Source organism: Ambystoma mexicanum, chromosome 1q, assembly GCF_040938575.1.
Source record: "Ambystoma mexicanum isolate Mex_15411 chromosome 1q, UKY_AmexF1_1, whole genome shotgun sequence".
Classification (NCBI taxonomy): domain Eukaryota; kingdom Metazoa; phylum Chordata; class Amphibia; order Caudata; family Ambystomatidae; genus Ambystoma; species Ambystoma mexicanum.
The window spans coordinates 854,757,786-854,785,676 of NC_090922.1; the positions used below are offsets into that span (position 1 = coordinate 854,757,786).

A 27,891-nucleotide genomic window follows, 5' to 3' on the forward strand; every position below is an offset into this window, starting at 1 on the left:
GGCTGGCACAAAGGGTTGTCAATGCTGTCAAGGTATGGTGATCCAACAGGTTATAACACCAACCCACCACAATCCCATTCAACGCAGTCCTGAGGCTGCTGCTGCAAGTCGGCCAAACATTGATTAGAGAGAAAACAGGTGGATGCTTGCTCTTCACACCGCTGTGCTGTTATGCACCTCTGCACCCGAACTGGAACATAGAAAATTATCTCAAACTTTTAACAATGTTCTAACGTACTTCTTTACAAACTGGTTTGTCCATTAATTCCAAGATTTGTTTTTTGTAAGAGATCATTTCACAAACAGAATCACTGTCTATATTTGTAATGAGATAAAGGCTAAAGATTTTTGAAAACAACTTCAAATAATAGGAAAACAATGCCATTCCGAGTTCGGCGGTAAGTATAGGGGAATACCGGCATGGCGTTAAGAGCGTTTCCGTGCTGGCACTAGACCGTAAAAATCGGCCTATTCTGACTTCGCGAGCACGCGCTTACCGCCATGCCGGTAATGAACATTAGCGCCATGCCGCAAAAGTGCCCCCAAAGCCCTTACCGCCAACAAATGCACCGTACATAACACATGGAGTAATCAGCGGTGACTGTAAATAGCGGTCCACGCTATTTACGGTCACCGGTAAAGAACGGAACTGGAAAAAACGTCACCGCACAGGAACGGGAAGGAGCACGGCGGGCATCTTTAAAATCACAATCCATTGCCATCCTCTCTATACAGGACCCGGAGGCATATACCGAAGAGAGAAATTGGCATTCGAGACCAGCATCATGCCTAAAGCACTAAAAAAGGGGGCCGCATGCATAAGAAAGGAGCGCTTTACCCAGGATGAGCTCCAGATACTGGTGGACAACCTGCACAAACATGCAGACACTGTATTCAGCAGTGATATGCGTAGGCCCACCGTCGTCAGGAAGAAAGAGATCTGGGCCTTGGTAGCACAGAGGGTGAGTACCGTAGGAAACACCCCCCGCACCACCAAGGATTGCCGGAAACGGTGGGATGACCTCCGTCTCCGGGTGCGGGCCATCCTCTCGGCAAACCGAAGTCAGGCCCTGGAGACAGGAGGAGGGCCAGGTTCCCCCTTCAAAATGATGCCATGGGAGGAAACATGCGCGGCCATGGTGGGCACAGAAGCCATAGAAGGGGTTGGCGAAATGGAGTGCGGTGCAGCGTCATCCACTGATGGAGGTGAGTGTCATGATTCAAGACAGAACATGCATTCCTAATGTAAGTCACTGCCAAGGGCTGGGCAAGGTGTCACGTCATGGTTGGGCAAACTCCCCCCGCCCAATGGAATCATGCCTCAACAAGTGGGACCCAGTCTGATGTCAGGTGCAAGGCTGTAACCCATATGGCCCATACCACACAAAGAGGCCGAATCTGTAAGGCACACGGGGCAGTGATTGTGAACACTGTGAATGTGAGTCATCACAGTACGCCGCCAACATGAGTGACCCAGACATCTGCATGCATTTAGCATCCAAGCCCAGATCACTGTCCCACTCACCACCCAAATGTCCACAAAATGCTGCAATCCCATTGTGATACCATAGGCATGTACAAATGCTGACACCCAAATCATTGCTCATGCCGTCTCTCTCTCCCCCCCCCACAGGCAGCGGGCATGACAGCGAGGACCAGGAAAGCACCCGGGCCAGTACCTCCAGGGGCAGAGGCAGGGGCCAACGTATACCTGCAAGCAGGAGAAAAACACAAGCAACACCACCTGCTCCTGCAACCCCCATGGAGGGTGCACAACCCCCACCTGCACCCCTACCCATGCCTGCAGTGCCGCTGGACACGTGCCCCACGCTGCACTCAGAGGAGTCCAGTGTGGCTGGGGAGCATGCAGCCATGTGCCTCCTCGATGTTCCAGACAGCCCACCATCAATTTCCGGAGCCAACGCGGAGGATACCAATGACATTGGCCAAACCCCTGACACACCATCATACAGCCAGGTGGCACGCAGCGACTCCGGGGAGAGTGACACCCCAGGGCTCACAGGGCAAGGATTACAACCTGCCTGTCCTGAATCCACTTCCCCTGCAGACACTCTGGAAAGGCCTGCAGGCCCAATACCAAGCCTGCCAAGCACATCGGCCACATCGGCCACGGATGTATTGCCCTCCCAGCACCTCACAGGCCTCATTGAGGAGTTCATCAGGGACAATCGTGATTCTAGGTTGGAGTGACACAATGACCTTCAGGCTCTGGGCGAGGTGATCACGGCGAACACAAACCGGCTCTGCGAGGTGCTGGGCCGGATCGCAGATGCCCTGGAGGCAGCACACCCCACACCACAGCCCGAGTGGGTGGACCCACCCTCCTAAAGCTCATCCACGCAGACCAGCCCGGTCCGACGCTCACTGCGTACATTGCGCCGCCACGACATGGATCCCCCTGGCTCTGGGAGTGTACGTTGACCATGCTGGCACACACATGTTGCCTATGTTGTACCAATGGGACTATTGTGGGGTTGTTGTGGGGGGAGGTGGAGGGGGGTGAGGGTGTGTGTGGGAGTTGGGGGGAGGGGGAGGGAGGTGAGGGTGTGTGTGGGAGTTGGTGGGGAAGATTGAGGGGGGGTGTTTGTGGGAGTTGGGGGGAGGGGGGTGAGGGTGTGTGTGGGAGTTGGGGGGAGGGGGAGGAGGGTGAGGGTGGAGGTTTTGTTGTACACGTTTCAACATTATTACTCAATACACTGGTTGATCATCCCTAAGAAACAGAGTGGACATTGATCATTGTGCATGTGTCCTTTAATGTCTCACAGTGCATGGTGTACATGTATCCCCACACCCAGTGCCCAATGTCCTGTCATCCTCACACCCTCAGCTGACTTGTGACTCAGAAATATTGTCCGATCAATGATTGCCGCACGGAAAGTCCCTCCTGTGCATCGGCACCATGATGCTGTCCTGCCATTCCTTCCTCCTCCCCCTCGTTATCATCTGGTGGTGCAGTTCCATGTCAGGGGGCAGTGGCACGTTCCGACGGATGCACATGTTGTGCAGCATTACACATGCCATGGTGATCTTGGACACCTTCTTGTGGCTGTAGATGAGTGCCCACCCCGACCGGCTGAGGCAACAAAATCATGCCTTCAACAGGCCGAAGGTCTGCTCTATCACCACCCGTGTACGGGTATGGGATCTATTGTATTCCTCCTCGTGCCTGTTCTGTGGGTTGCAGACCGGGGTCATGAGCCACGGCTTCAAAGGGTAGCCAGCATCACCTGCATGAGAGTGGGATGAAGGTAAGTGTCTGTACATTCATGGTGCAGAACTGTACTAGTCTTACATGGCAGCAGGTGATTACTGGCCATGCACACATGTCCCAGGATACAGTCACCCCATTACTGGCCCGGGTATGTGTCCTGTGCAATGGAATGATGGAGGGGGTAGCTTCTTCCTGATGGGTCATGGTGTGCACTCACGTCTTGTTGCATGTGCGTTGTATATGCATGCAGCAGTGTTGGACTGCATTCATTGATCTCATGCGTGAGATTTGGTGACAGGGGGGTGTTGGCTGTAGTTGGTAGCATACTCGTCATTCTGCACTGATCCCTACCATGGTGACTTGCAGCAATCCTATGGGGGTGCAGGACCAGTGACACGCTGTGGGATCCCTGTTAGACTCACTTCTATGCACTCCCAGGGATCACTGTCCTGTGTGTTGTGATGCAGGAGTCAGCGACATGGTGCTATTGCACTGCATGGTGCAGGATACCCTTACCGTGTGTAAGGGCCACCGATGAGTGGTGCATGTGTTGTGGTATTTGGCCAGGTTTCCTGTTAGTCATGTAGTGTTAGGTGTCGCCTCGGATTCAGCACTGTGTGGTTAGGTGGTCATGTGCCGTGTCACTTGTCTTAGGGCACAGTGTTCTGTGAGGTGCACATCGTGCACTGGCGTGAACATTCCCACACAGGTGGAGTATGCATCTCCCCTCCTCCCCTTTCCCACACAGGTGGAGTATGCATCCCCCCCCCCTTTCCCACACAGGTGGAGTATGCAGACAACATACTCACAGCCCCAATGCACTGCCATGGCCCATTCAGGTTACTCACCAAGTAGCCAGGCACGTCGTCCAGCATGTCGCTCCATGTAGCGTGGTAGTGTTGAGTTCTGCAGGACCAAGGAGTCATGAGTTGATCCGGGGTATCGGGCATTGCAATGTGTAATGGCTTTACTGGCATTACACACTATCTGGACGTTGATGGAGTGGTATTGCTTGCGGTTGTGATACGGCACCTCCATGGCATGCGGGACCACCAATTCAATGTGGGTGCAGTCGAGGGCACCTATGCAATTTGGCATGCCTGCCAGTGCATGGAAGGCAACTTTGGTATCATATATCTCCTGGGGAGTCCGCGGTAGGGATATGTAGTCCCTTGTGTGGTTGAGGAGGGCATCCAGCACTTGGTTGAGTATCCAGGAAAATATGGGCTGTTAAATGCCATGCATGTGCCCCACTGTATGCTGGTAGGTGCTTGTGGCAAGGAAGTGGAGCACAGACACTACCTTCAGTAGAGGGGGGATGGCAGTGCAGATTTCTAGGCGGCTCACTATGTCGTCATGTATCAGGTCCACTATGGTGGTAATGGTGTCCCGGTCAAGCCGGTACAGGGTGTGGATCTGCTCTGGTATGAGGTTGAAGGGGGTGGCTCTGATGCGGGGGCTTGGGGGCTGCGGCGTGGTAATGGTGGCTGCACCGGTAGGGCATGCTGGGCCTGTCTCTTCCTCCTTCTCCTCCTGTGTATCCTCTGTGGTGGGGGCTGTGGTTGTTGTTGTTGCTGTTGTTGTAGTTGCTGCCTTGCAAGCAGTGCCTCCAGCTCCAGGAATGCTTCTACAATTGGTATCATCTTGGTGTGGGAAGGGGTGTGGTGTGTGGGTGTGCTCCTTTTGTGCTGTGACAGACTCCATTGCCTCCACCTGTGCTGATTGAGTGCACCTGTGCCTCTTTGAAACACTGCTCATGGTTCTTAATACCTTCTTGGCGATGCCGGTATTTTCTCCATGGCGGTAAGGTACTTTGCGGCCTTGTGGTGGCCGTTTTTTCCATGTCTGCTTTACTTTGGATCAGCTCCGGTTTACGCCATGGCGCTATTTTCGGTATGGAGTGTCGGGCGCGCGCCACTAAACCGCTATTTACGGCCTCGTAATTTACACGCCGTTAATAACGGTCTGGTAGGTCAGAATGGGCCGTAAAGGGAAACCATGCCGGTAATCCTTTACCGGCATCGTTTTTCCTTTACCGCCCAAATCGGAATGATGTGTTATAATGTTTATCTTATTATTCTTATTACTTGTGTAGCAGTACAGCCTATTGGCACCTACGCATTCAATCCAGTTTATTCCAAGATTCTTAGATCTCATTATTCTTTTTACTTGTGTGGCTATACAGCCCATAGTCATCTACGTGCTCAATGCAGTTTATTCCAAGAATCCTAGATATTATTACTCGTATTTCTTGTGCGGCACTACAGCCCATAGGCATCGAGGCGCTGAATCCAGTTTATTCTAGGAATCTTAGATTAAGAATCGGAAAGAAAAGTTTTAATCTTTTTTCTTGAAAGCTAGCAGGTCGGTCATGCCCTGAACATCAGGAGATAGAGAATAGCAATGCTTGCCGGAATTGAGGAAGCAGGCCCAGTCCAGGCCATCTGGTTCCCCAAAAATAGCTCCTTCTTACTGGTTGATGCTGGATACCCAGGAGCTACTTTAATCAACCTCAGACCTCCAAAAACTTAATTTCACCTCCATGTGCTAACAAAAATCGAAATACTTTATCTGCAAATTAAACCAGACATTCAGATAACTCAGGTCCTAGGATCTGAATATGGTTACTGCACTACCAAATATGGGGCCTCATTACGAGTCAGGCGTTAAGGGGTTAATGGCGCCGTAAACGGCGCCGACCCTTAACGCTTGATTACAAGGTCCCTTAGCGCCATGGTGATTTTAACGCCTGCTTTTTGCAGGTGTTAAAATCCATGGCGCTAAGGGACCATGGTGCTAATTACGCCACCGTAATTTACGGTGGCGTAATTAGCGCCTTCCCCACTCCCATTATGCCCTATGGGGCAAAAATGGGAATGGGGAAGGGTAAAATGGGAAATGGGGATTTACCGCCCCACTCACCTTGGAATGGGGTGGTAAATCCGCCATCCACCATGGTGTAAACGTAGTTTACACCATGGTGGTAAGGGTACGACCCAGGCGGTAACTTACCGCCTAGGTCGTAATGAGGCCCATGGTCTCAATAAATGGAAATTCTCTCTGTTCCAAATAATGCACCATAAATCTGTCAAATGATTTTCTTATGCAAACAATGATACTCTAACTCCCATGCCTTAAAGGCCACTGAGTCGATACTGATTAAAGAATGAATCATCATTAAAATATTGTGCATCGTCTTTAAGAGCCTAGCAGCAACAGACCCACAGTACCTCTAGTCAAGCATGATCCAATACATTCATAGAATTAACCACAAGTTGGCCTCCCAGAACATGTTTATGTGCTCACTCTTCAATAAAACATGTTTAGGAGGGAGAACCCTGGCCATGATCGGTGCCAAGAAATAGAAGACCCTCCCATTAGTAGGTAGGCTGAAAACCTCCTTGCTAAATTCAAGAGGACGTTTATGTTATGGCTTTGGACCCAGCTTCCATGGTCACTTGAGTGATCTAACCTCTCCTCCTGCTATTCTTGGATTTCCTGAGTATGTATATAATAAACAGTACAACCCTGGATCTCCTCTCACCTAGTCCCTGAAGTTTCACCATGTGCTCTTTGTCCTCCTCCTCCGATAGGTACACCCAGACATATTTCCTGGGTAACTCAAATTTCCCTTTGGTACTGTGATTGTTAACTTGGATGTTCCAATCCTTCGTTATGCTATGCAGGATATTAACTTTATATCATACTCTTTCAAACCTCTCAAACACTTCGAAGCAGCTCACTGCAATCTAACACTCTACAAATCAAAATAAATATATTAGTAAAGAATGTCACATTGAAAGTAATGTGAGCATTTAATACAACTATTTGCTAAATATAAAAAGTAAAAATCATTTAATTGTGTTACTTTAAAAAAAAAGTATGTCCAGAATTATTAGTTTACTTTGCAATGAAATGATGCATTGAGTCATAACTTGTAATATACAAAGCAAACATATCCAATGGAAGGGATTTTCATCTGAGAAAATCTGCCAGATTTTGTTAAATTTTACGAGCTATAGCAAATGGATTCTTCCTGGAATATTAGATCTGGTAAACAGCCTCACTTTCAGACAAGCTTCTGTGTTTTAAAAACTGCTGTTATTGAGTTTGTACCCAAATGGATCTGCTGGCTATTGGGTGCATAATTGAACTTGGCAACATCCATATATTGTATCACATCAAAGAAAGAATCACTTTGAATGACTGGTGCTGTGTATTACCAACTGTAACCCTATAGAAAGCACTAAACTTTCCCTCTGGGGTGAAGGATATCCCTAATGTACAGTGTGGTGCCAGCTATCTAGAAAAGTGGATAGGAAAAAAACGAATCCTTTTTCAACACCATGTGTACATGTCTGAGCCAACCTACAGTATCATAACCCACACAATAAGGAGTGTGAATGTGAAGATGGAACACGAAGGACACTGTATACGTTTATTTTTCCTTCCTCTGTGTCCCTGAGTTCTGAATTAAAAATGTAAAAATTAAACAATTAAAATTGTTGTGAATACAACCATTTTTAGAACGAATTCTTTGAGGGTATCTCTACTCAACATTGTATATACCTCTGTTGTTGACTGGTTTTAGCAGCGTACAGTTATTGTGCCACTTTTTTCAGGACCTGCTGCTACCTTAATAATGGGAATATGTCATTCCATGTGAAGGTCAACTGTGGCGCAATTGCTTTGAGGAGTCACTCTTTGTGTGGTCTCTTTTTGTCTATCGGGAAAGCAAAGAGAATCCGAAAAAGATGTTTCTCTAAAAGTATATTTGTATTACATTACTTTTAAAGTTACATGTTTCTCAAAAATAGTACAATAGAGACATGGGGCAAGGTACTTACCCACCTATAGGTTCTGCTGTCAGCACATTTTTTGACATCCATCTGCTACTGAATTGGTAATGTGGAGACAAAAATGAGAAAAAAGTGGAAATGGCCTAAATTCTACTGAGTGCCTTGGTAACTGGGTTTACGCTGGACAATTGTTGACAGCATAGCATATACATTGTTACCTGAAATTAGCAATCCGATCTTCTCCTTATCTCTGTGGCAAAAAACGTGCAGATGCTATTGTTTTAGTATTTAAGGCATTTGAGATGATGGGCAAGGACCGCCTTTCCATGATGAAGTCACGACGTGGGAATGGTAGCTTTGCATGTCCCAAAGTGAATGTTGGTTATGACCATCATGATCACGATCACCATCTTGGCATGGTACCGTCTCTACAGATCTAGAAGGTTGTGCATGTTTTTTATTAATTTTTATTTTGAATGACATTTTAAATAAGTGGTGATTATACATTTGGAAAGAGAAGCAGGTGATTTTCAGACATGGGAGCACTTTGTTGTAGTTGTCTGATCACTGATTGGCATAATGCACCTATGTTCCATAATGGGCGCTACCATAGCAGTCGCCATCTCAGTGAGGTCCCGTCTGTTATTAACATAACAATACATGCGTGGACTATTAAGAATTGTGGTGCTTGAAGACTGACCTTGCTCCAATTGTGACCAAAAGGTTGATTGCAATTGCACATATAGCTGTTCCTATCGGGGTATGGTATTTCAAAATTCATCTGTAAACTGGTGATCATAGAAACAGTTGAACATTCAATTCCTAGACTTAAAGAGAAATATAGCTCTCTGCATGTATGGCTTTTAAAATATAGCCAAATGGTGCCATGGGATACCCTAATTAAGTCCATTCAGATCAGATTTTAATCTGAAGATCCAACTATGTTCTCTTTTCAGGAATAAAAGATTGATATCTCCAACTCTGGGCAGAGTTTTGATTTGTTCCAAGACTGTCCATTTAAAATTCCTCTCTCTGTCTTTTTCTTTAAGAAAGTGTTCCACTATTGGTACGTACAGGACTTGTGTTCAGTTATTCGCTTCTTGACTGGTCAATTAGGCATGCATATGAAGCATCCATATGTGACACCACATGTATACATTCTTCCATGCATCAGTATTTGGCATGCCAGCAACTGTTAGGCCATAGAGTACCTGAAATAAAAGTATACACATTCCGAAATGGGCACATGCAAAAACGTACTAACAGTTTCTCATGTAGGTTTCCTTTCAAAAGTGAAACTAAGGATAACCTTGGATGCCTGTTCACATCATGCAACTGTCTACTGACACATCTCACTGTATGAATCCAGTATTATTGGGTGAGAGAAACTATGGCATGGAATCACAAACAGTCTGCTAACGCTACATTCACTTTTAGCAGCACTGAGGCAACACTTTTTACTTTACTTTACTTTATTGCATTTATATTGCGCAACAAGAGGCGCATACATGCGCAGCACAAAAACACAGACAAAGGTACAAACAACAGAGAAAAAGCATATATATATATATACATATATATATATAGTAAAGAAAACTTTGTTAAAGGGACTTCATGGTTAAGTTGCACTACTAAAAACCTATGAAATTCACAAAAAAACTTTGTTAACGGGACGTTTTGGTTCCAAGTAAAACCGAAAAACCCTTGAAATTTGCCAGTTACGGTAAGCTAAGCAACCATAACTCATGCCACCATTGTGCACTGCTAAGACTAACACCCAGAACATGAAAGATGACATCACTGATGACATCTCATGTGTATTTATTTTTATGAAAACTCTGTAGAAGGGATTCTTATTATAATGTTGACCAAAAAGTGTCAAGGTTAATTGGAAGAAATATAATGTGCTACTCAGTGCATTAAGCAATGCATTGATATAAATAGCATTATATTATGAAGTTCTATCCAGTATACTGAGCTACTCATGCAGAAACATAGGCAGTGTGTGCAGCATACATGATGAAGGTGCAATATTCATAATATTGCCATGTTGACTAGTGAAATGATAACTTCTTTCTTATTAGAGTTTTGCGTAGTGTGAAACATGTAACACATAGCTAATAAAACCCACTTAATACATAATTGCATTATTACAGACATAACACAAAGAGACAAGAACAAATATAGTACAATGTATACAAACATGAGAATATACAATGAAAATACAGTAATAAAAAACAACAGAACTATCAGAAAGTGCTGATAACCCTATTGATTATCTTCATGCACAAAAAGGATTGCTGTCTTTCAAGCTTGTGTCTTCCCCTATGTATATGTTTCATATGATGTGACTGGACCCTATGGAATTACTGTAAGAACAAACTTGAAGGATAAGTCCACAAATATAGTGCGTTTTCAATTTTTAGTTCCTGACTGTTACTAAAGAAAACCATGTGACATAGATATGTCAGTAAAGAAAAAAAGGGGGGAGCCAGACATGTGATGTCATCAGTGATGTCATCAATGACATTTGTGATGTCATCTTTCATGTTCTGGGTGTTAGTCTTAGCAGTGCACAATGGTGGCGCGAGTTATGGTTGCTTAGCTTACCATAACTGGCAAATTTCAAGGGTTTTTCGGTTTTACTTGGAACCATAACGTCCCATTAATAACGTTTTTTTTTGTGAATTTCATAGGTTTTTAGTAGTGCAACTTAACCATAACGTCCCTTTAAAAAAGTTTTTTTACTGAATTGCATAGGTTTTTAGTAGCGCCACTTAACCATAACATCCCTTTAACAAAGTTTTTTTTACTGAATTTCATAGTTTTCTAGCAGTGGCACGTAACCATAATGTAAATGAACATCAGTCTTCATTGCACACCTTCCGAAGAATGCCACATGACCATATGCTGGCCCACAGCATGGTGACGTGTCCGAAAACCCATACACACTTCACAATAAGATCTGTGCCTCGTGGGTAGTGTGGAAGTACATTATGTAATGCTGTAGGAACTTGCAACTTCAACATTTCCCTTGCACAACTCCAACACCTATTCGTACTCAGCCATTAACAATCTAGTACACAGTACATACTTTTAGCAAAACTACTATTTATCTTAAAGCGACATCAGCTAAGGCCATCCCTCCTCCCCAAGACACAGCACCACTGCTGTGCTGAAGGAGCATGAGAAACACTGCCCCTAGCTTACAAATAACACACGCACAACATTTCCCCCGTCAACATACCCCTCCATATTACTGTTTGGTGCCTCTTTCCTCAGTTCCGTCCGTAACTTTCATTCTTAGCTGTCCTCCCAGAAAAAAGCCATCCATAAACAAAATAAATGTTCCTTTATGATCCACCTTTCACAGTTAAAAAATGGAACTAAAAAAAAAACGAACAGACTCCATCTACTTTATATTTCGTATTAAAGTCCATAGACTAAATAAGATTTTCCAACATTTCCATTTGCAGTTTGTGTTGTGCTAATGGGAATATTGTAGAGTTCATCCTCCATTCCAGGGACTGGAACGGTGGATGAAGGGCCAGCAGGCCAAATTATCAGCCCAATCGAAGCAAGAGTGCATAACAAGGTCTCTGATCATTACCCCCCCTTCAACCCCTAAAATGGGGGATGAATGCCATTAACAATCTAGATTTCCAAAGTAGTAACCCGTGCTACTAAAAGGATGATTTTTTTCCTAAACCGGGGCGCCGATGGCGTCCCGGTTTAGGAAAGAAAATCCTTTTCCAAGATGCCCACCATAGAAAGGGAAGGCGGGTGTTCCATACAGTTCCCCTCTTCGCTTTCCATTGCAGCCTGCAAACAGCAAAAAGGAAACTCTGTGACCATATTACCACAAGCACATTTTTCTTCCCTTTCAAATGTATCCTAATGTCGAACAACTTTACCAGAAGGGCATTCTGAGGTGGACATGGCCACTTTAATCCTATGTGTTCTCCCTTCTGGTCATGGCCAGTAGCCACATTGTCTGGATCATGACCGTATACCATGACTCCAACATTCTGCCCACTGCCCATGGCTACAACCTACCCCTCAGTCACTGAAGCTGTACCGCTATTTTTTTTAACTACATTATGACACTTTGTCAAATACGAAAACACTGCCACATCTCCAACACCATGCTTTTCAGCCATTGCCAAGCAGCCTGACACAAATTTACTGTAAATCCACCCACATTTTGTTTTCAAAACTGTCAAAAGAATACACAAATGATTTGTCATATTAGGTGTGCACAAAATCCCTACAAACTTTGTAAACTCATTTGCAAGCACGTCAGAAATATTCCAACCATCAGCATTAACCCTCACTTCCCCACACATTATTTCAGAAGTTTCACAAGTGCAACGGTCAGAAAATATTATTATCCCGAGGGTTCGACCATGTATTTTTTTACAAACGTTGATCTATCGCAAACATTTCCAATGCACCTTACCTAATTTTTCCTCTTTTAGAAACATACGAAATCTGACAGCAGAGCACATCCATCTTGTGCTAATCTTGTCCATTGCTGCAACTGCCTAAGATAAATTGCCCTGACGTCACTAAATCATATGGCCTGCCCCTGACCCTCACATAACCAACCCTAGTGTTATTCAACACCTTGGTCGATGACATTCCTCTCCAGCGTAGCCAAATGCACCCATAAGCACCTACGTGCCGTGACGCAGAACCTGAAAATGAACACACATTTACTTACAACATACCACATCACAATTTGAAATAATAAACATGTTTTTAAAAGAAAACAGTAACACTTTACAATTTGTAAAGTACTTTTATTTCACAATAAAGTGTCCGAGAACATCGGACTATTCCCATATGTAAGTAAATTGCAAAATTGTTTCTGCGCTCGTGATGGAAAATGTTAATTGTGAGGCACACGTTGTTCTTTTCCCATGCACAAAGTATTTGTCGCACAGTGAATTCCAGGGCGTCGGCATGAACTTGGGCTTAGACCACCATAAAAGATGTTATGTTACTCCTAAGCGCCAGTGCAGCGTAGGGACACATCGGCCCTGTGCGATCGTCCCACAAAATAGTCACGGAGATCCAGCCGTTTATGAGTACGTGCACCTGACGTACAAAAAATCCATCACTTAGCATCTGGAATCCATGGCAATTGCAGTAAGGCAGCATGTAACTATTTGGAAAGCATAACAGAAAATACGTATCAATACCCAACCTTTATTACAATACATCTATCGATTTCTTAATTCGCCATAAAGTTTAAACTAACGATTACTACACACAGCAAACAATTTAAAAAAAGACAAAAAGAACGTGGAAACTGATACACAAATCGATGTGGTCATACATGACATTTTAAAGAAATATTAGCGTTGAACATGGGTGAATCTAGTGATAGTCTACAAATGCCGAGAATCTGCACTCTCCATAACTACAAAAAAATTGACCCGTTCACTGATTGGATGTTGAACGGTATGAAGTGCGTCAGATTCTTTTGCTGCGGAAGGTGAGGGTTAATGAGGCTGGGATGGGATGGGGCAGCAGGAAGTCAAAAAGTGATGTTTTCTTGTCACAAAGTCATACGGTAAATTGGAAGTTGCTGCTCAATATAGTGTCCATTAAGTACAGGCGAAGATTTACTGTGTCTGTGTTACAATGTATTTAAAATAATATTGCAGTCAGACTGGCGTCCTAGAGTTTGAAATCTTAGGCAGCCACCTGCACTGTTTGATGGAAACAGCGGGTCTGCAAGTGTATGGGAGTAGCAGTTCTCATGAATGCATTCAGATATGTTGTTGCAAAGTGAGAATGTATTTGGATGCTGAGTGAAGGTCACTAGCTTCGCTTTTTTGGCTGCGAGCTCAAGAGGCTAACGCATCCGACTGAACCCATAAGGGTCAATTGTTTTTTGACCTTGAGCGAAAGGCAAAATTCAGTAAGAATGCAGGGAGTGAAAGTTTGCAAAAAGGAACATTTGATAAGGTTATGCATTCTAAACGTTTGTAAGGCACATGTAATATCAGTTCATGAAGATTCTTTGGTGAAAGCACATTGGTGTCTGAGTTTCACGAAGAGAATGGAGATGGTCAATATCGTGTAAGTTTGCTTTTGAGGACTCTACACCGGAACGAGATTTAATTTTTTAATTACCTGAACATTAATTTTGGCAATGTAACGGAAGTACTATCTTTCTGTGTAGTTGTCATTTTTTTTTTTACTTATGGAGAGTGCAGATTCTTGGCGTTTGTAGGCTATCACTAGATTCACCCATGTTGAACGGTAATATTTCCTTAAAATATCATGTATGATCACATCGATTTGTATATCAGTTTCCATGATCTTTTTGTCTTTTTTGAAATCACGAGATGTAATGTTTTTATTACCTGAACATTAATTTTGGCAATGTAACTGAAGTAGTATCTTTCTGTGTAGTTGTCCTTTTTTTTTTTGTTATGGAGAGTGTACATTCACGGCGTTTGTAGGCTATCACTAGATTCACCCATGTTCAACACTAATATTTCTTTAAAATGCCATGTATGACCACATCGATTTGTGTATCATTTTCCACGTTATTTTTGTCTTTTTTAAATTGTTTGGTAAAGGTTGGGTATTGATACATATTTTCTGTTACGTTTTCCAAACAGCTACATTCTGCCTTACTGTGATTGCCATGGATTCCAGGTGCCAAGTGATGGCTTCTTTGCACGCCAGATGCACGTACTCGTGACCGGCTGCTTAACCATCACTGTTTTGTGGGACGATCGGGCAGGACCCGTATGTCTATAGGAGTAACATGACATTTTTTATGGTGGTGTAGGCCGAAGTTCATGCCAAACGTCTTGGAAATAACTGTGCGACTGAAGCGGTTGCTTTATCGAAAATGTACACTTGTGTATGCGAAAAGAACAATGGGTGCCTCACGATTAACATTTTGATGATGACCAAAGAAACAACGTTACTATTTGATTGAAAATGGGAATAGTCTGATGGTCTCGGACCATTTATTGTGAAATAAAAGTACTTTACAAATTCTAAAATGTTAATGTTTTTTTTTAAAAACCAGTTCATTATTTCAAAATGTAACGTGTTATGTTGTACGTCGTTGTGTGTTCATTTTCAGGTTCTGCGTCACGGCATATAGGTGCTTATGGGCACATTTGGCTACACTGGAGAGGAACGTCATCCAAAAAAGGTGTACAATATCATTAGGGTTGGTTATGTGACGAGATGTGGGAGTGTTTTCGTATTACACAAGTGTCGTAATGTAGTTAAAAACATAGCGGTATACGTTTATTGACTGAGGGGTAGGCTGCAGCCATGGGGAGTGGGCAGAACGTCGGGGTCATGGTATAAGGTCATGATCAGCACAATATGGCTACTGGCCATGACCAGAAAGGAGAAAAGATAGGATTACAGTGGCCATGTCCACCTGGGACTGGCTTTGTGGTAAAGTTGTTCGACATTAGGATACATTTGAAAGGGAAGAAAAAAGTGCTTGTGGTAATATGTTAACAGGGTTTCCTTTTTGCTTTTTGCAGGCTGCCATGGAAAGCGAAGAGGGTCCATGTATGGAACAACCGCCTTCCCTTTCTATGGTGGCCATCTTAGAAAAGGATTTTGTTTTCTAGAACGACAAATCCTCTTTTTTAGTAGCACATGTTACTGCTTTGCAAATCTAGATTGTTAATGGCATTCATTCCCCATTGTAGAGGTAGAAGGGGGGGGGGTAATGATCCAGAGATCGCGTTATGCACTCTTGCTTTGATTGGCCTGATAACTTGGCCTGCTGGCCATTTATTCACCATTCCAGTCCCTGGAACAGAGGACGAACGCTACAATATTGCCAATTAGCATAACACAAACTGCAAATGGAAATGTTAAAAAATCTTATTGCGTCTATGTCCTTTACTGAGAAATATAAAGTAGATGGAGTGTATGCGATTTTTTTTTATATATATTTTTAAACTGTGGAAGGTGGTTCTTTACGGAACATTTACTTTGTTTACGGATGGCTTTTTTTTGGAAGGACAGCTAAGAAGGAAAGTTGCGGATGGAATTGAGCAAAGAGGCACCAAACTGTAATATGGGGGGTAGGTGGAAGGGGGTAAAATGTTGTGCGTGTGTTATTTGTAAGGTAGGGGCAGTGTTTCTCATGCTCCTTCATTACAGCAGTGGTGCTGTTTCTTGGGGAGGAGGGATGGCCTTTGCTCATGTCGTTTTCAGATAAATAGTACTTTTCCTAAAAGTATGTACTGTGTACTACATTGTTAATGGCTGAATACGAATATGTGTTGGAGCTGTGCAAGGGAAATGTTGAAGGTAGAAGTTCCTACATCAGTATAAAATGTATTTCGACACTGTCCACGAGGCATAGATCTTATTGTTAAGTGTGTAATGGATTCTCGGACACGTCACTGTGCTGTGCGCCAGCATATGGTCATGTGGCATTCTCCGGAAGTTGTGCAATAAAGTCAGATGTTAGTTGCACTACTAAAAACCTATTAAATTCAGTAAAAATAAATTTATTAAAGGGACGTTATGGTTAAATTGCCCTACTAAAAACCTATGAAATTCACTAAAAAAAACTTTGTTAAGGGGACATTATGGTTCGAAGTAAAACCGAAAAACCCTTGAAATTCACCAGGTATGGTAAGCTAAGCAACCATAACTCACGCCACCACCGTGCACTGCTAAGACTAACACCCAGGACATCAAATATGACATCACAAATGTCATTGATGACATCACTGTCATCAATGGCAGAATAATGACTAACCTTATCATTTGAGGATGTGGGCTGGATCTCAATGCACCCCGGGGACAAACCATCAGTTCCGGGCCCAGTTTCGCACACCAAACAGCTTGTGAAATACTCTGACTGGGAAATTACCGACGTGTCCCAAGCTTCATCATCCCGAGGCAACCCATTCACCATCCCAATGTCGAATCGATGCCCCAGAAAACTCCCATACTCCTGCATCAGTGCTGTCAAGCTCAAAGAACAAGAATGGAAGACATCTCGAGTGGTTCTGCCAGCCTGGCCTGATTTTAGGGGGTCCAGTGACAATCCACTCGTTTGAAATGTCTTAAAGACGTATACTTTGAACTTGGACATTGCTGACAAGATTATTGAATGCATACACCTGCCTTCAGACCCTGAGTGTTTGTATTTTTAGTTTGACTAAAGTATTTTATTTTTTTACTGAACCTTGATTTGACATTTCAATTATTTGGGTATCACAGTCCTATTGTTGTTTGAAAGCTTCTTTGCTAGCTCACATCCCTCTAGAAGAGTATATCCTGCCCTCAGGCCATGCTACCCTAAAGAATTGAAGGAGTACCATTCATGTTGTGTCTGATTCACCTTTATGAATGAGTTTACTGCTGGTTTTGAAGTAGTGTGGCTTGAGTGGGAGTTTTGAGACCACTATTCATTCATGTACCGAATTTCGTCACAGTCGTCCAATAAGGAAAACCATTACAAAGCACAATATCAAGTTATGCGCGTTTGAGGAAGTGAAAAACCAGGTTACAATGCTGGCAAGCCATCACTAGGCAATGCAGCAATGTCACTGTTAACAGTAGACCACACTTCAGGACTAGCCACGTCTGGAAGGAAATAAATAAACCCCCTTCTCCTCTTCTGAGGTTAACAGTCCTTAAATTGAAAGTAGGTTGAAGGCCATTGAAAACTTGTAAATGGCTGGGCTCATGTTCACATCTCTCCATTGCAGGATTGGGCATGTTGCTTGATCACTATAGAGGGTATCCAGATGGCAGCACAGGTTCGGTGTGGATGCCTAAGGGGAAGAACGTGATGGGTGCAACCATTGAAAAGAAGCATTAGGAATGACCTTTGGGTAGGTATGGGTTTGGAATTTTCCAGGCATGAACTCCATTCATGGAACAAATGCAAGGACATACCTGTGGCTTATAAATCAAGTGACTGAAAGCAAAGTTGGTTATGACATATTTATTACACCAATAGCTGGTTTACAGCTGCAATTAAGCAATTACACTTTAGAAGACTGATTACATATAGCATTTGCAAAGAGAAAGGATGCCACGCTCTCTGAATTGTCATCATGGTATTTCGACCTGCAACCGTTTCTTGTCGTGCATCAAGATATGTTTCCTTCCTCTCCAAAAGAATTACTGCCCCTCTGCATTATTAATATGGCCTTTTAGATTACGAAAGAGTGTCCTCTCTCAACGTTTGGTACCTTGCTCCCCAATAGGTTTACTGTTCTGACTATACTATTAAGATGGGATTTTACCTTGTAACTGTTTGCTCAGAGCTTGCCTGAAAGTTTCCTTCTTCCAGCCATGTCAGTGTCTCTCCACCGTCTACAGATTTTGGTACACACTGACCCTTTTCACACTCTATGTTTGGGATTATGGGATTTCCTCCTACCTGTGGCTTTGGGGGGAACATCAGGGTTATCTCGCCTTCACCCGATGACACACTCTATAGCCAGTCTTTGCTCTGCCGTTCGGTGAGTATTTACCTTCAACCTCTCTCTGTTCACTAATCTGCCTAGTGCACACACACTTCGCAGGGCTTATCTCAAAATGCTAAAAAGGAGGATAAGAGTCAGACAAGGGCTTCCTGACACAGTTCATTTGGTCTATGTTTCGGTTCAAAGTTACATAATTGGATCCCTCGCCAACATCAAAATACAAGTCTGGGTGTGTGTTTGTAGATCAGTGTATGGATTTTTCCCTTGAAAACCTCGACATGACATGCCCAAATCCTGATAATTTGAAAACAACTGGATGGTCTTCATTCACTCTCAACTATCCATTCACGTTTTAAGAAGTAACATCTGTGTTTTATGAATCCATTATTTCAAATTATTGACAGTGCCAGATTTATTAGCCTAATTCAATCTGAAATAACAACAGCGAGAAGCCTATTTCCATGCAAATAGACTGATTTGCTTTTATAGCAGTGTAATGTTTTTGCAGCCAAGATTTCATTGCAATAATTGCATTCCAATTTTATTGGCTCTGCACTGTACTAATTGCAGAACAAACAAAATAGAAAACCGTATATTGTATGCCAGCAGCTCATGCAAACATATTATTTTCCTATTATAGCCAGGTCAACTAGGGTAAAGGAACTAGCTCAAAATCAGATGGCCTGATTAATGAAGATCACGTCCACATCTTCATGTTTCTATCAGGAAACGAAAGGGTTGACTGTGTGCTTCAATGGGGTGCTGCAAGTGAAAATAGACCTGTTCCAAGTGATGCAACCGCCCGAATCACGAATATGGGTATACAGAATTAAGATAAGATGTGCACTGCATTACTCTATGCAGAGCATGCCCTAATTCAGGAAACCCCTCAATGCTTGCAGGCACTTCAAATACCATGCGTCACAAGATTTCTTCCCCAACACTGGGGTGTGCTGGGCAATAATATGGAATGACACGTAAGGCTGCTGTGATATAGAGTATCCATCTCAAAGGGCAGTGGGGTGGCTGTAAAAGAGTTGAGGAGAAATCAGGCTGTTCAGCTTTAGAGAAGTAGTGCCTTCCCTGACAGTCTGCACTCTTAAATATCTGATCCAAAAACCGTGATGTCTACAGCTAGACACATACTGTACATGGCTGTGTGGCGTGCAATGCTGGCCCACACACACACACACACACACATGCAATAACAGTATGTGACTAACCAAAAACATAGAACAGTATTGTTCATCATGTGAATGCTGATATACCATAGGGGTTCTGTGGGGTGTGATGGACTTGAATGCACACGACTCACTGTCTATGCTTTCACGATGGAGAAAAATAAGGACATTCACTCTGTGATCTGCAGAGGGGTTTGGACCAAGGTGAGAGACATGCTTGATGCCTCCTCTGGCTAGGCCACGTCTCCTGTGTACACCATATCAGAGATCTGTGGAAAATGTAACTTGCTTTTCCCAAAGAGCACTGACTAAAAGACTAAAACATGTTTATGTTTGTGTCTATACAAGCATGCCATCTGTGTGTCATTTTGGGTGTACCTGTGAAAGAGGGGGAGAAATAGTATGTGTGTATGGCACTAAATGGCATGTGTTGGGGCAACTGGCTGGCAGGAAGATTGTGTAGGAGACTGTGTGTGTGTGAAGTTTTATGTTTTATGTGCTACACTTTATTGTCAACTTTTTAGGCACCTGCATTGTACATATAGGAAATTACGACGTTCATGAAGTATGTAGAAAGCTTATTGAATGAGGTGCTTACCATGCGTTCATCCGGCTTCCCATCACAAAAGAAATCATACGTTTTACCTGACAGAATTCGTTAAAGATTTGTTTGACATTTTCAGATTGATTTAGAATGAGGTTTGGTGCTTCACAAATATATCTCAAACTGAAACAATGGATTCTGATCCTGAATGAACAAAATGCAGAAATTGTAATATGTTGCTATATACTTAGAGGTGGGATGGCTGGAGCTGCATTCTGCTGGATACATTGGAGAGAATGAAACAGGTCATCAGTGCACACACGGTGGGTTCTCAACTAGACCAGCAAGGGTCTCCCTGGACAAATCACTTTAGCTCCCAGTGCCTAATATTTCTTAACATCTCAAATTGAGATTATGTTTAAGTGATTCAGTAGTTTGCTTTATGTACAAACAAACAAGCTGAATAATGTATCTATTTTATCAAACATGTCAGTGTACCAATATATTTTGTGACTTCCCTTAACATGGGGAGTTCGTCCCAAGCTCCAGTTAAAGCACTACACAATAGATCATTGATTTCATTCAGTCTAGCTCTATCTATGACACATATAGAGCCACTTAGATCCCTCCCTCTGTCCCCCCAATAAGCCAAGAACCAGGCTGGGGCACAGAAAGAATACATATTTATTAAATAATAGGTTCAATGAATATTTGCAACAAATGATTACAAACGCCATTTCCTCTGTGGCACAAAATAAAGCTTGAATCAAAAACTCACTTTTTGGGATTTCACTTGTGGGTCTCCTGTATATGGAACACAGGCCAAATAAACAGTTAAAACCTCCTGTTGCAAAAAAAAAAAACAAAGAATGTTAAAGTTATACATTATAAGATCATGAGCATTCCTTGATAAGGTTTAGATCAAAAGCAATTTCATACATGCAACGCTTTTTTAATTTCCCTGCACACTTGAAAGCACAACAGATTTTTGATAATAGTGTGGATTGATAGAACCCTTCTTCCTTCTTCACCCTGAAGCAGTACACAATCTCCCTTATATTAGTGCAATTGTTTCACTCTCAGCAGAGAGTGTACATTTTTCATTTAAGAATTACACTTTGTTTCATTTAGCAAAGCTCTTTCCTACACAGCATAGAAAAACAGACATTCAGCCCCCATCTGCTTAATGGCCAGATCTGGGGAATGGTGACCGTTAGGAATTTTGTATTTAGACCAATACATGCCTTCCCCGGCGTTTCTAGGGTTGACACAGAAAATAGGTTTACCCATTTAAATTAACAGACCATAGTTTTTATTGTCACTGGGAATGAGTTTTGTTAATTACGAAGGTTAAGAAAATCACCCCATGTTATTTATCTATAGGGGAATTAATGTACTTAATATTTATCAAAATATAATAAAGATCTACTTCCATACCCCCAAACCATTAACTAAGGGCAAGGTATTAAACCAAACAAATCCCCACACTTGGTTCGGTTGGATAAACTACTTACATAGTATTTCTGGGTTTTTGGTGTGCAGAAAAGACATCAGCGTATAAGGAACCTCTCTTGGGGAAGGACAAGAATCAGGTCAGGCATTTCAGTCATGGATAGCCAACAGCATTCATCCCTCAATGCTGCTCTCCTTGCAAAAATCATACCCTTTTTAGTCTTTCCAAATTTCTATTTCCCAGGCAATGTTAAATCTTCACCCAGCTTTCAATACTTCCACCAAGAGGAATTAAGGCAGCTGTCCTCGGAAGGGTACATTCTTCAGCCCTCTTTCAGTATTCACCCAGATGATTATTAGGCAGTTCCTGCCTCTCTATGGATAGTCCCTAGAGTGATTAACTTAAGTCCTGAGAAGAATGAACCCACCTAGTAGCATTTATATATTTGTTTTAAATGTCAGTTTTGCACTAGAAAAACTAAGTGGCAACTTTCCTTTTTTTTTTTTACACATAAACCTAACAATATAAAAGCAGACAAAGATCTTGGGGCAATATTGAAAGAACACCCAGATATCACCTTGTGGAAAAGTAGTTCCATTAAGGAGACTTTAGTAAACAGCTTTATGAAACCAAAAAATATGAGTGAAAGAAAAAACTGGTTGACCAACAGTGGAGAGGGTTTCTTCAAATTCACCAAATGCACGATTTGCAAATATGCCCGAAATTCTAACACTTACAACCATCCATTGCTGGGGCATCCTATTAACATCAAGGGGAAAATCACATGCAAATCTGAATTTGTAGTATATTTCCTGTCATGTCCCTGTCTAAAATGGAACGTGGGAAGCACAAAATGCAAATTAAAAATCTACATCTTGCAACATGTAAGAGTGATTAAGAACAAGGACAGTTGGGGGGCGTGGCCAGCGAGCACGCAATGGAGAAGTGATTCTTCGGTGCTCCCGTGGCCGCCTGAAATATCCTGCAATATCCTGTAATATGGAATATGAAAATGCTTAAAAATGACAACTCCGGGCAGAGGAACCTTGGGGCAATGCCTGGCGGTGAAAGGAACCGAATCCGTGAAGGGAAACGCAAGATATCTGCGTTGAATGACTAGCAGAAATTTTGCCCAGCCCCAATCAAGATGGCCACCATCGAGACGCGGTGAATTGCGGAGGGGACGAGCGGAGGCGGCTTGCGACCCCCGACCGCCAGATCAGCACCTGTACCAGCGCCCTTGAAGCGGCCTGGAGGCACGCCGCCGCTGAGCCCTGCTGCTGTCCCTGTGTGCAGCGGGTGCGGGGGCGAGTGGAGTGTGTGGTCCTGCGGGGCCGGCTCGTGACATCGGCCAGGGCTGCTGCCGGCACTGCGCGGCATTGCCCGGAGATAAGGAGCGGACAGCCAAGACTTACCCCCGGGGAGCAGTCAGGGACTAAGACAGAGAGCAGACTCCTCCTGTGAGTGAAGCCGACGCGGGCAGTGACGCCACCGGCACCATACCTCCGCTCCCGACGACCGGTGAGAGACGTAGACTCTGCCGGCAACGGGTAAGCCACGTGGGGATTCTCAGCCTGAATTTAAAGATGTATATGCAAATCCCGAGGCACCCAAGGGGGAACGCTCCTGCGACAAAACACAGCATACGCCCGCACACGCCAACTGGCTGAGGAGGTAACAGCAAATCAAAGGAAGCACTGATAAAGGTTCGAACAACGCCATGAGAAGGAGTGCTCCTCCAAAACTTGCACCGGACGACCCGCGCAAAGAAATATCATGGGCAAAGAAAAGAGCAAGAAAACGTCGACGCAAAGCACTATGGACCAATATGCTACAAGCACATCTACAGCACTAAGCGTTGAGGACCTGGCGGTGACCCACCCTCTGCCAGACGAGCCCCTTTCGCTAAAAGATGTAATGGCCAGCATTGTCAGTTTGTGCTCCTCGGTCTCCATCTCCATCTCCACCGAGGTCTCCTTCCTCCGCCATGACCTCCAGAAACTCTTGTCTCAGACCGGGGAAGTGGAACAACGAATTTCTGGCGTGGAGGACGACCTTGGTGGGGTGCACCAACAACTTACACAAGCATTAACCCGACTGAAAACCCTGGAAGCCCGAGTTGATGAGGGAGAAGGCAGGTCCCGTCACAATAATATTCGCATCCTGGGACTGCCGGAACGCACGGAGGGACCCAGTGTGGAACTCTTTCTGGAAGAGTGGCTGGCAGACCTTTTTGCGCCAAAGACCTTCTCAAACTTTTTCTCAGTGGAACGTGCACACCGCATGCCCGCGGGTCACTTGGCCCTGGGTGCACCCCCGAGGACAATCATTGTGAGGCTTCTTAATTATCGTGACAGAGACGCCATTCTACCAATTGCCTGAACAAAGGGGTCAATGACATATAACGGAGCCAGAAATGCCTTCTTTCCAGATTATACTCGAGAAGTCCAGAAAGCCAGACAATCCTTTGAGCACTTGAAAAGGAAGCTTCACTCCATGAACTTGAGATATGGGCTGCTGTTCCCAGCCCAGTTGAAAATCCAACATGAAGGCAAAACTGTACACTTCACCGACCCACAGGAAGCCTGGAAATGGGCGGAGACCCACATGGGAGGCGACTGGACCGGACACGATGAAAACCACAGGGGTAGGCCAAAACCCTGACCGCAGGGGGAAAGACCTGCCCAGCATCCTATACCGGAGCTCCCAATTGAGCCAGACGGAGACCCCAATCCCTAGCAAGGCTTAAACAGGAAACACCGGCCAAACGCAGGAACGGGCTGAACCACTAGTGCACTCAAGAACCAACCCTTTTCCTGGCAACCACCCGTAATGCAACACTCCTCCCGAAGCGACAGTAGCAGTGAGTTGCCTTCGCTCCTGTATGAAGGATCAAATGAGTCACATGTTGTCACCATTAACACACCATGCCATCGGCGGACGCCACACCCCCGACTCGAGAAACCAAACCCACAAAGGAGTAGTAAGTCGGTGGGCAGGGAGGAAAACAGTGCACATTAGTTAATCTGGCGACATAGTTTTAAACGCCAGTAGAGTTTGGGTGACAGATACTTCATGTTGGGGAGGAGTATGGGGAGGGGGGGCAAGTGTTTTATGTTAGTTATTTTCCGGGAGGTCACATCATACCAATGTCTATCAAGATGCCACCAAACATACCGTGCTTGCTGCTCATGCCCCCACCAAGCACGAACGCTGTGTCCCCACGGCCAAACGCACCACGCACCTACCTGGTACAACATCCCAGATTCTTAGACAGTAATGGCCACACAGTACCATGAAGATTCCACTAGTGGAAATGCACAAGCCCCAATGATACCCATCGAACGCCACAGGTCCCTTAAAATCCTTACCTGGAACGTAAATGGCATGGGCTCAAGTATAAAACGCTGGCTGATCATGCAATTCCTTAATAGATGTTCTCCTGACATAGCCCTCCTAACCGAGACCCACTTAGCGGGCTCCACCTGCCAATTCTTCCACAGAAACAACTATCGACTAGCTTACCATGCGGGGTACACAATTGGATTCCGGGGCATCCTGATCCTCTTACATATACAACTCCCTTTTGAACTATCTGCTGTGGCTCAGGACCCCTGTGGCTGTTTCGTGATGCTCCGGGGCACACTCTGGGGGGAGACAGTGGCCATTCTAGCCTAGCTGGTATGGGCTCAGCTAGCTGTGTTTTAATAGGATGATGAGGTGTTCGTGAGGTCATGTTAGTATGAGAACAGCTAGACCGAATTTTGTCATAGTATAGCTGTGTTCTAGTTGAGTGATGGTGAATAGGAGAGAGTGAGGGTAGAAGTGTGATACTGTGATTGTCAGTAAAGCGCCTACGACCAAGCACGAGAGCAGGACAGGGGGCGTACATAGCAGCATATGTATATAAAGCGAGAGGATGGATGGGGTAAACATGGGATAAAGATAACATGGGGATACGGGTATGTAGCATATACACAGCATAAATAAGGGATACAGAGATATATATAGGGATATAGCCATTCCATCCGTTCTGTCCGTTCCATCCTTTCGCTTCTTTTCCCTCTTTTCCATCCACTCCATCTGCTCCATTCTGTTCCATCCACTTCTTCCGTTCCATCCGCTTCATTCTTTCCATCTACTTCATCTGTTCCATCCACTTCGTCCGTTCCATCCACTTCATCCGTTCCATCCACTTCATCTGTTCCATCCACTCCGTCCGTTCCATCCACTTCATCAGTTCCATCCACTTCATCCATTCCATCCACTTCAACTGTTTCATCCACTTCATCTGTTCCATCTATTTCATCCGTTCCATCCACTTCATCTGTTCCATCCACTCCATCTGTTCTGTCCACTCCGCTCATTCTATCTACACCATCCATTCAGTCCACATTGTCCGTTCTATCCACTCCGTCCATTCAATCCATATTGTCTGTTCTATCTGCTCTGTCCATTCTATCCACTCCGTCTGTTCTATCTACTCCATCCTTTCCATCTGTTCTATCCCCTCACCCGTTTCCTCCCTTCCGTCTACTTCATCCGTTCCATCGACTCCGTCCATTCCATTCTCTTCATCTATCTTATCGGCTCTATCCGTTCCATCCACTCCACCATTCCATCCACTCTATGAGTTCCATCCATTCTATCTGTTCCATCCACTCTATCCATTCCATCCACTTTATCCTTTCCATTCACTCAGTCCATTCCATCCACTCTGTCCGTTCCATCTACTTCATTCCTTCCATCCACTTCATCTGTTCCATCCACTTCATCCGTTCCATCCACTTCATCATGTTCCACACACTTCATCCGTTCCATCCATTTCATCCATTCCGTCCACTTCATCCGTTTCATCCACTTCGTTTGTTTCGTCCACTCCATTCGTTTTGTCCACTCCATCCGTTCCGTCTACTCCATCCGTCCCGTCCACTCCATCCTGTCCAGTCCACTCCGTACGTTCCGTCCACTACATCTGTTCCATCCACTCTATCCGTTCCATCTACTCCATCCGTTCCATCCACTCCATCCACTCTATCCACTCCATCCGCTTCACCCACTCCCTCCGCTTCATCCACTCCATCCGCTTCATCCACTCTATCTGCTTCAACCACTCATTCATTTCATCCACTTTGTTTGTTTCATCCACTCCATTTGTTACATCCACTCCATTCGTTTCGTCCACTCCATTCATTTCGTACACTCTATCCGTTCCGTCTGCTCTTTCCGCTCCATCCAGTCTATCAGTTCCATCCACTCCATCCACTCCAATCACTCTATCCGCTCTATCCACTCCATCCACTCTATCCGCTCCATCCACTCTATCCGCTCCATCCACTCTATTTGCTTCATCCACTCTATTCGCTGCGTCAACTCTATCGGCTACATCCACTCTATCCACTTCATCCATGCTATCCACTGCATCCACTCTATCCATTCCATCTAGTCAATACGTTCAATTCCATCTGCTCTATCCGTTCCATTTACTCGATCCATTCTATCTACTCTATCCATTCCATCTACTCTATCTGTTTCATATATTTGATCTGTTCCATCAATTCTATTTGTTCCCTCAGTTCCATCTGTTTTGCTTACTCTATCTGTTTCACTCAGTCTACCTGTTTTAGTTACACTATCCATTTTAGTCTTTCTATTTGTTTTATCGACTCCCTTTGCTCTTTTATTTTCATTGTTCAACAACCTTGGGTTTCTGCTTATTGTGGTTAATTATTTAATTTGTTCTAAGCGTCGATTCTTTAAGGGAAGAGCCACATTGTCAGTAGTTTGCGGAAAGACAGGTAGTCTTTTGTGTGTCGAATGTGGGGTGGAAGCGAGTTCCACAGAGTGTGGGGCCAAGGCTGAGAATGATGATCCTCCTAACCTGACTGAGTTGGTGTTTTGTATCACTAGAAGGAGGGCAGAGCTAGATCTTAGAGTGCGCGGTGGGTGGTAGGGCTTTAGCTTGTCCTGTAGGTATAGAGTGCCGGTTTTATGCGTTCCTCGGTGGGAGATGCATAAGGTTTTGAAAGTCACCCTTCGTCCAACTGGGAGCCAGTGGAGAGTTTTGAGACCTGGAGAGGTGTGATCTCTTGGACTAAGTGCTAGAAGCAATTTGGCTGCCGCGTTTTGTGCTCTTTGTAGTTTAATGATGTGGTATGCTTGGACCCCGAAGTAGATGGAGTTGGCATAGTCCAGTCTTGACATTACAATAGATTGGACAGCGGCAAG

General features: G+C 44.3%; 1 protein-coding gene across 1 annotated transcript in view; it reads left to right on the forward strand.

Annotated features, from left to right (window-relative positions):
• Nucleotides 1-27,891, forward strand: part of KCNT2 (potassium sodium-activated channel subfamily T member 2) — a 2,640,974-nt gene that overhangs the window by 391,517 nt on the left and 2,221,566 nt on the right. The gene's annotated exons all lie outside the window — the stretch shown is intronic.